This window comes from Amblyomma maculatum, chromosome 7 (genome assembly GCF_055883805.1).
Source record: "Amblyomma maculatum isolate TAMU_Amacu chromosome 7, ASM5588380v1, whole genome shotgun sequence".
Classification (NCBI taxonomy): domain Eukaryota; kingdom Metazoa; phylum Arthropoda; class Arachnida; order Ixodida; family Ixodidae; genus Amblyomma; species Amblyomma maculatum.
Genome location: NC_139350.1, coordinates 131,670,373 through 131,680,793, shown reverse-complemented (window position 1 = coordinate 131,680,793; position 10,421 = coordinate 131,670,373). Strand labels below are relative to the sequence as shown.

The 10,421-nt window shown below is 45.5% G+C and overlaps 1 long non-coding RNA gene across 1 annotated transcript; it reads left to right on the top strand.

Moving 5' to 3' along the window:
- Positions 1-442: 442 nt before the first annotated feature.
- Positions 443-3,402, top strand: LOC146184751 (uncharacterized). The gene is made up of 3 exons (XR_014708915.1): positions 443-780; positions 1,138-1,244; positions 2,782-3,402. It is a non-coding gene; the product is annotated as an uncharacterized LOC146184751 (long non-coding RNA).
- The last annotated feature ends 7,019 nt before the right edge of the window (positions 3,403-10,421 follow it).

Below are 10,421 nucleotides of genomic sequence, written 5' to 3'. Positions count from 1 at the left end.
GGCCGCGATGGGGGTAGTTGTGAAGTAATATCTGGTTTTGTCAGAGCTTTCACAGGAGCCCACTAGGTGCGGCGGTTTGAGAAATATTCATTAAAATACTTACTTTCCGCTCATTTCTGTTCATAAAGTGGATTGTTTTGGTCACTCCCTAGGCGATAGCTACCATCTGCGCTGGAAATCTCGGCGGCAATTTTTTTATTGAGTATACCTTTAAGACTCCTTCTTCAGGGCCCGTCGGCACGACAATCTCCAAGGTGCTCTGTGCCACAGGGAAAGTGGCGCGAAACAACTCGCTGCGGCTCAGACAGCCACACGCCTGTTCCCGCACTCCGCGTCTCCGTTGCTAGGCAACGGCCAGGCATGCGCAGAGCAGACTCATGTGGTACGTACTGCAGAGAATCTCTCCCGATGTCATATTCTCCCTGGGCCGTCGGCTCAGGCGCCACCTGCCGGTCGCCACCGCGCGATCTTGGTAAGCTGCGCATGCGCGAGAAGAAAGAAGGTAGGCGAGGAGGATCTGTTTGTAGTCTGGCGGATGTGACGTAATAAATTGCTTATTTTTGTTTTTTGCTTGCGTGTACTCTCGTACCCAGACGCTTTTTTTTTATCGCCGCCTCCGCAGCCGCAGGTGCTTTTTTTTTTTTCCTTTTCAATTTTGGCGCGCAGTGGTACAAGCAAGCGGGAGGCTTGTTCGCGCCGTGTTTCAGATTGACCAGACTGGAATGTATTCTGCAAAATAGACTGGGCGGCACCCATCCTTGCAAGTTTCTTCAGACTTTCGTAAGTACAGCGAAAATGCAGCGCAAAACACTTACGGTGGCATCCCGTACTTTCCTCGCCAACTTAGGAGAGCTCATGGCGCCGCTCTTCTCACGTTACAGCTTGTCTGGAAAGTTTTTCTGCATCGATGCGTTATTGCTAAGTGATCTCAATTCTTTTTGCGGCATCTTGCTGTGAGTCGGTGGCTTCAAGTGAAGCGTAAAGGATCTACGCAGCTCTTTTCCGTGCGCCAGGAAGCAGTCCCTTCAATATCCATGCTTCGATCGGTCGCCGGCGGCTCATTTTCGAGTGCGCCTCCGTTTTGCTCCCGAATAGCCCTGTCTTAGCAAGAGCAACCATTTCTATTTTTTGTTTCAGTGTGTGCCGAAATACTCTTGCTGCACAGCGATTTTGGGATCTTGGCTACGTCGCAGCTTCTGCTCATGGGCTCTCCTGCACCATGAATGCCTTGTGCCTCATGAAAGGTGGGTACAAAATGTGTGCTGGCAAAAACAGGTTGCTCCACAAGAGCGCTACTATATGAAATCGAAGTGACCTTATTTCTGAAGCTGCCACTGGGCATGCATTTCGGTCAGCACCGTGACAGCCAAAGCAGTAGAAAAGGGTGAGGGGGGTGGAGGTGCCAGTACATATCTGCCGGACTGTTCTGACCACTAGATAGGGCTAACCCGGTCATACGACTACAACTGTATAACATTTTAGCTAAGCGTGATAATATTAATGACATTTTTGCATCAACTCTAGGTGAATTCAAATTCTGTTTCTAGTTATGACTATATATTGTCTTGTGCACCATACAAGGTAATTGCTGTTCATGGGCACGGAAAAAAAATTGTTTTTCAATGTTCACCAGCAAATCTACTCAGTGACAGTGCTATTTCTGTGGCCATTGTATAGATCCTTTTTGTATTCCTGACTAGAGCGGGTGAAATCGCTTCTTTCAGCTGTAGCGCATTACCAAAATAAATGCTGGTGCATATTTTCCAGTAGCTGTCAAATACAGTGAGAGGGCATTCAGGTGCACAAGGTGGGACTAGGCTGAACCAGTCTGTTCCATATAGAGATACTAGTGCCCACGTAGGCCTGTCATGGTAGAAAATAGAATTGTATAATTGCTCGAAGAGCTTTCCAGTAGCATGCTTTGATGGGCTAGCTGGCACACCACTGCAGTGTGGTTTGGCTGTGCGAACAGGCCAAGGACGAAAGGAACTCACATGGAAATGCCAAGTTTGTTTTATCATTTCTTCATCTTCGTGTTTCTTTGGTTTACACTGCCAAATCATATTCACGCTTTCCTATATGTTATCTTGCAAACAGCAAATGCACTGCTGACACTAGGGGCAAATTTTATTTGCTCTTTTTGGTTGAGGCCAATTTATTTTACTGATAGAACATTAAATGTTTCTATGTGAGTGCCATGTGACAGCTACTAGCATTATACTTTCCTTCTGTGTTGCAGCGGGATCATTCATGTCTTACCTTTCCCAGGAGCCGGCATTTATTGCATTGTTCCGATTTCCAGGCCCTTCCCTGTTTGGTGCGTATGCTGAAACAGGAACCCCTTGGAGGCGATTTGCAGCTTTTGTTCATCATCTTGATTCCGTCCCCACATAGGTAATAGCCACTGCGGTGGCACAGGATTAGGGTGCTCAATTGTTAAACCTAAGGACACAGGATGAAATCCTGGTTGCGGCAGTCCCTTTACAATGGAGGTGAAAAGCAATGCCGTGAACTGTGTGATGTTGACACACATTTAAAGTTAAAGACAAGGTTGTTGAAATTTCTGGAGGCCTTCACTAAAGCATGTATCTATGTCCCAATATGGAAACAGTCTGTCCGGGCAATGGACAGGGAGAAAATCCAATGAGGTCATTGAGAGCATATTTACCACGGTAGCAGGGGTGAATTTAGGTGCCTACCCTGTTAGGGGGGGGGGGGGGGCACAGCTAGTATTATTGCGACATATCTGTAGTGCTTCCTGATATATATTTTTTTACATAGTGGCCATGCAGACCAGTTGGTGCAAACCTAACTTGCTGGACATGGACATGGGAAGCCAAGGACATGGGAACTCAATACAAAGAAGTACATGGGACAACACTGTTTGGTCTGAGACCCATTTCCAAAGCATTTCACCCCAAAAGAGCCAAGCATCAGGTCAGGGGAAATCCTGTACCAGTTGGAAAACTGTTGAGTACCTGGCGGCACCTGGAATCAAACCTGGTACCTTCTGAATGCGCAGCATTTCTTTTTCTTGTGTTCCCGTGTCTTTGGCTGGTCCAATATGTTAGATTTAAGTTTAGTACAATACCCCAAGAAAACAAAAATGACAAAATATTTTTGGTCAGTACATAATCTAATTGCCCACTGTTCTTTTAGTTTTCATGGCATTGTTTGTCTATAAAATATATATCCATGAAATTTGTTGCCGCTTAACTAAATTTGTGCAGAGCTAAACACAAAATTTCACCGATCCAGTTTTTGTGTGTGTGTGAGTGTGTTCAGGTAAAGACTATCAGTGTTACAGAAACATTGTTCTACATGCTAGTTTAACATATTTGACAATGGCTAAGTTTCAGAAATAAAAAGCACAGCTATGAGGTTCCTGAAAATTTTCAGACAGCTCGTCCCAGTGTATATTATTTTTTTTTAAGAACATTGGTGAGTATGCTGAGCACTGATGTCTTCTTGCAATGAAATTTTTTCTAGCTTGGTCAGTTCTTTCAAGAACAAACTTAGTATTATCCTTTAACCATAATCATCACGGAATGACACGGATCTGGTGTGTGAATCCACCCCAAGTGCTCTGTAAAAAAAAAAAAAAAAAGACGAAAATGTACTGCATACACCAGCGCACCTTTGACCAAGGCCTTTCTGAATTCATGAACGATCATTAAGCTTTTTTAAGATCTTCCAAAGCCACGTTGAGCACCATTAGAACGAGAACCCGAGCAAGGGCTACTACCCCACCAAGACATGATGGCCTTGTGACAGAATCTGCCTCACATTCAGGAGGTACCAGTTTCGATCCTGGTGCTGGTGGGTACAAGGTTTCCCCCGTCCTGATTCTGGGCTCTTCTGGGATAAGATGCTTGGGAAAGGTATTCTAGTTCACTTCAGGAAAAGGGTCATGAACCAAAATTCACGATTCGTTCCACCATTAGACAACCCTAAGTCCGCTTCGTGCAGCAGAAGCCCATATGCAGTTCCTTTTTCCTCCTTTCCTAAGCCATGAGCCCTGGTAAGCCAAGCACCAGGCTGGGCCATAGCTGGTACACATTTGAGAAAATTAGAAGTGGAAGTCGAACCCACCACATTGCTGTAATGTGGAATGATGCTGAGATAAGGAAATGGTGAGCCAGCACTATTACTAACCATTCAAGAAAGACTACTGATTACTCACACTGTGGTTCATTAAAAGGATGTACTCAGGGGTGCAAAAGCTCAAATAAGATTTGTAGCGATTTTTGGAGCAGCTCACAAGAAAAAAAAATTAATTCAAATTTTGGAGCTGTTAAACATGGAAGAAACTTTGCTTTCGGCACAAAAGAATGAAGAGGTGTGAATATCGGACTGTATGAATGCGATCCAAAGGAAATCTAGCAAAGGCCACCTATCACCAATGCTGCGTGTATTTATTTTTGTAAATAAGCTTTTTGTACTGCTAGGCATGCTATCACACACACAAAAATGTGAATCATAAAATTGAAGAGGCTAAATAAAAAAAAGCTAGAGAATATGCCTTTTTTTTTTTTTTTCATTTAGCACGGTTTGACAACCTTAATCATGGGACTTTATGTTGCTTGCAAGGCTCAAAAAACATTGTTTTACTCTCTGCGAAATCCACAGCTCGTGTCGTGCGAGGGCAGCTCCGAAAGAGCTTAATTTGAAGCAGTGACTGCGATCAGCCTGTGTCCAGAAGCGAGCGCAGTGCAAAGACAAAATGTTGATTAAAAAGCAAATACAGAAACAGACAAAAAGAAACGCCGACCAAAAGGCGAAATGGCAAATGCCGAAAGCAAGTTTTAAGCAAAGAAAACCGACGAGCGAGCACATCTTCGGCTTGTAAATTATACTTCTTGTGGACTGGCGGTGGCTTTGACACAATATTTTGATTAAGGAGAGGTGGACGATTATTAGGTTATGTATTTCATGCACAATGCATACCTTATAGTACTTCAATGTTGCAGCATGCATAAATGTTAATTTTGGCAGTCTTGGGCTCCACTACGGCATTATGGAATTCAATAGCTAGGCTGCTGTGCGTTTCTCGACCTTCTGATGTTCGAAATAAATTTCACATGTTCCACCTCCAGTTGTATTAGCACGAACTTCGGCGGTGATGCAGGCATTGCGAAATCAGCGGGTAGACGACTCGTACGTGAAAGTGCTGCAAGATATATTTAGTGGGTGCACAGCAATCATAGTTCTGCATAAAAAAGTAACAAAATTCCCATATAGAAAGGTGTTAGACAAGGAGACACGCTCTCCCCAGTACTATTCACAGCTTGCTTAGAGGAAGTATTCAGAGACTTGGAATGGGAGCAGTTAGGGATCAGGGTAGATGGAGAATACCTCAGTAATCTGCAATTTGCTGATGACATTGCCTTGCTAAGTAACTCGGGGGATGAACTGCAAATAATGATTGATGACTTAGACAGGAAAAGTAGAAAGGTAGGCTTAAAAATCAATATGCAGAAGACTAAGGTAATGTTCAACAGCCTCGGGAAGGAACAGCAGTTTATGTTAGGTAGCGAAGCACTGGAAGTAGTAGGCGAATATGTCTACATAGGACAGGTAGTAACCGCAGACCCGGACCATGGAAAGGAAATAACAAGAATAAGATTGGGATGGAGCGCATTTGGCAAGCACTCACAGATTATAACTAGCAGCTTATTGGTATCACTCAAGAGGAAAGTATGCAACAGTTGCATCTTACCTGTACTCACCTATGGGGCTGAAACGTGGAGGCTAACCAAGAGGGTTCTACTTAAGTTGAGGATAACTCAGAGGGCTATGGAACGAAAAATGGTAGGGGTAACATTAAGAGATGGGAAGCGTGCAGAGTGGGTCAGAGAAATAACTCAAGTTACTGACATTCTAGTGGAAATTAAGAAGAAATGGGCATGGGCAGGACATGTAATGCGAAGAGAGGATAACCGATGGTCGCTTAGGGTAACAAACTGGATTCCAAGGGAAGGAAAGCGTAGCAGGGGGCAGCGGATGAGGTTGAGAAGTTCGCAGCGGTCAAGTGGATGGGAGAGGCCTTCGCCCTGCAGTGGGTATAGTCAGGCTGATGATGAAACACAGAAGCCACCTCCTACACTACCTGATGATGGGAAAGTGAGTCTATCGACAAGACAGTATAAAAATAACCTTAGTGTACATGAATGAACCAACAGGATATCGAAAACTTCCATGAGCCGCATAAAAAACTAAGATACATCCAATAAAAACATGCGGCACTTAAAATGCAGTGTAGAAGTATTGCTCCAAAATCACAAGTACCACTACGGCCCACCACGGAAGCAATAGCAGTGGTGCCTTGTCACAAACAGCCCACTTGCGTTATAGGGTTCCTTCAGCGCATAGACAGTGACTGAACTGGAAAGCGGCGAAAGCACATGGAAGCAAAGAAAATATGAGTAGCCATTGGAATGCCATGACGCCATCTCAAAATAAAACTAAAATGCCAGTGACGCATGCTACAGTGTCTGAAGCATCGTGATTGGTTATATCACGGCCGCAGAAAGTTGTCACTGAGTATGGCAAACTTCTGTGGATAGTCGGGGCATTTTGGCACAGCATGGCGCAAATTTCACGCTTAATGCACAGCTTGGTGCAGAAATATGTAGCCGTATCAAAATATGCAATTGGTGCAGCTGTTGCACCCCTGTGTGCTGTCCGCTCATCATTCTTGGATATTCAGGCACCAAGCCGCTTCTGCCCTTTGAGGCCTGGGAGAGGTCTGGTGTCTTTGCCTTTTTAACTGCTTGGAGCACGACAGATTTTATTAACCCTATTCAGTATGCCCACTCTTTTCAGCCTTCCATTAATAGCCTGGTACGCAGATTTAGGGTGTCTTCGGCAGGCGCACCTCCTGCATATCCTCCAAAACCTCTAGCAGTCTCTCCACTGCTTTGAAGCTCCGTTCGATCGATAGCCTTTGTCCTGCGAAGCTCCCTAGAAATTAAATACTGAAACCAAATACTGTGGGAAGTCTCGACACTGACAAGAAAGAAAAAGTAAGGGGAACAAAGGACTCCTTTGCGGCGCGACGGAGTCCTGTATTTTTTCTTCATTGTGCATGATCATCCTTTATAGATGTATCGCTGTCATACCTGCTTAAGTGCTTCCGCACTAACTGGGAACCAACATGGCGGCCCACCAAGCCTGACTGCCGTTTTTAGCCAAAATAGGGAACCCTAGCATGAGATGTCACCACCCTAAGCCGGGCGCCGCGGCGTAACATGTAGGCTCCCTATCCTCTGAATTCGGCGCCATCTATTAGTGTTGTGAGAAAGTGTCTGCTGTCCCATATTGCCTCCGAGATCATCCCCACGCTTGCGGGGGTGATCTCTGAGGCCATGCTTCCCGCCCTTCCTCGCAAACATCTCCTCGCCTTCGACTGTCTTTTGACCGAGCCGCTTTTTTAAAAGAGCGAGAATGAGTGGCGACTCACTGAGCGGCCACTCTTTTGGAGAGCCGCTGGTTCAGTGAGCCATCGGGAACCGTGAGCAGCGTTTCTTTTGGAGTGCTGTTAGGAACCGTTCTGCCAGAGTTAAGTCTTCTGTTTGCTGCTACTTTAGCGCCATCTATTAGCAGTACGAGAAAGCAACTCCAGTGGTCAGGCACAGGTGGATTGGGTCGGCATATAAAGAAAAGAAAAAAGTGTGCTGTCTGCACAATCCTTCGCACGTAGTTGGTCGGCTGCTTCGGCGCCGTGTCGAGGCTCCGCGCCGGCAACCTGGCAGCCGCAATGTGTGTATGCTTCGGGTGGTCGCCGCTGTTTTTGTGCGTCTTTTGTTTTGCTTTCAATAATTGCTACGTATAGTTTTCTCAAGCTGCATTACAACAGGGCGAATGTGGAATGCATGGCCCCTTCCGCAGCCAGCCCAGCAGAAAAAAAATATCTGGTTCAGTCATGAACAGCACTGACTGCAGCGAGTCGTGTGCTCAAAACGGGAACAGATGCTTTATGAAAATTAAAACCACACTTCACAGCATGAATGGGAGCGATTCGGCTTGAAGTAGATACAAAATGAATGAATGAATTAAATACGGTCGGTGTATGTATGTGGCGGCAAAAGCAGGAAGGTTGAACAAGTTTGGGTTAGGGTACTGGGCCAGAAACCTGTTGCCAGGAATAAAGGAAGCAATGGGAGAAGCCGGGGTGCTGAGAGCTGTGGGCATTGAGAAAAACTGTCGCAAAGTTGAACAGGGTTATAGGAATATACGACAAACGAATCAGCTAGAGAAAGCATGTGGGGGGAGGGGGGATTTAGAAAGTGAAAAAGGACTAACGCGGACTCGAGCTACAAAGCGCACACTGCATTAAAAAAGATGCATTTACGTTATACTTCAGGCTCCTCCTGAGTTCGCTGTCTCCGGGAATATAAGAGGGACCTCGAATCAGGTAATCTGCTTTCTCTATATTTATAATTCACTATCTATATCTGTCTACATTGTCACTATCAGTATTTATTAACAGTCAGTCCACAAGAGATTTTGGGCTAGAGATTGATGGCCCGAGGTATTTATTAAGGATAATTCTCAGCGTGTTTAATGATGGCCAATGTTATTCAGATAATTTTGAAACGATAGGGTACCAAAAGAACGAAGTCCTCTCTTGGGGAATGGGTGCACCTCCAGTAAATATAGTGGACATAAAGAGTAAGAATCGAGTCTAAAAAAATATGGATGTTGCTGTTTACTGAGCCGGCTCACTTCAGTAAGCTGAGCCGTTCTGAGCCGCTTTGCTGATCTCTAGGTCGTCGTCTCTTCAGCTCACTGTTCCTGAGTCTGCGTCGCTTGGATGGTAGCTATTGGAAGGTACTCTTGAGAAGATAAAGGTGGCAAACACCTGCCACATGGCGGCTGCGACGAGGCACTGGCTGGATTCCCAGGATGTTTTACCCAGCACCTCCACCAAATGTAGCGGATGAAATGGGTTTAATACAGGTCAACGTTTGAATAATGAAGGCTGCTTGCAAACGGCCCAAAGCCCAGAACAGTCTGCACGCATCTCTCTCTTCCTCGAACTCCTCAGTAAGCACTTCCTCACTTGAAAGTAAAAATGGGGTATTTCACATATAAACCTCTGGCACCCATTGCATTGACTTATGCTTTAGTCCACTTCAGCAGATCATAATGATTGCGGAGCACTGCAAGTTTCATTTTCAACCGTCAAAATGTGGAGCACATGCAGTCAAACCCTGCAAAGGATTTTTTTTTTTTTGTTCCCGCGAGAATTTCACTCTTGCAAAAGTTGACAAATAAGTAAATATTAGCAATTGGAAATTCAGCTATAAGTTGTGATGGCTCAAAAAGTGGGCATGAAAACGGCGAATACGCACTTGTCAGAATTCACAACCAGGCCGTGCTGTTGGAGGTGCTGTAAACTGCACGCAGGTAGTTCTCGTTATCTATAGACATATTGCTGACTGTGTTTGCATACATCAATGATCGATGTATGCGAACACAGCTGGGAGGCCTCTTGTGACCTTAGCAATGAACTGCTGAAAGGTTTGAGTTGGGTTCTGAAGTCCGAAGGGCATCCACACATACTCTAACAGCCCAAACGCAGTTGTGATGGCTGCTTTAGGTATGCTGGCAAACACAGTGGGTATCTGGTGATGTGCCTAACCAGGTCCACTTTGTTAAAAATGGTGCAGCCATTCAGATGTGATGTGAAGCAGTGGATAGCTGTCGTGGACAGTCTTGGCATTCAACACTTCATAGTCACCGCACGGACCCCAGTCACTTGGATCTTTTTTTAGATATGAGATGGAATGAAGCCCATGCGCTGGATGATGGGTGTATAATGTCGAGTTGCATCATGATTGAACTCCCGTTTAGCAGGTGACCACCAAACAAGAGGTGTGATCGTGCTGGTGGTGGTGGTCACACCATATGCTTTGGTGGCTGGGTGAGATTGAAACGCTTTGCCAGTTACTGAAATCACACCGGGATGTTCTCAAAGGAGGTGATGGTATCAGCATGCCGATGCCAGTGGGGACAAGGTTAGACTCGACGCCAGATATAGATAGCCGAGTGAAGCTGTCTGTCGGGCTGCATGCTGAATGAAGCCCAAGTGAAAGTACGATAAGAAATATGCGCTGATGATTGGGTCAACATCAGCGATGACGAACACTCATCAAAATGTGTGGCAGGGTACCAAGTTGAGGGTGAGGGAGCGAAGTCTATATGTCACTACGGTCGAAGGGATGGCAGCCCGTTGCGATTGCCCCGCCAGCTAGGCAAGATGGCTTTTTTTTTTAAGGATCACGCTGACCTCTGCACCATTGTTGACAAGGAACGGATTATGACAGGTCTTGTCAATTACCATAAAAGGACCCCACCGGGGTGGCGCAGTGGTTACGGCACTCGACTACTGTTCCCAAGGATGCGGGATCGACTCC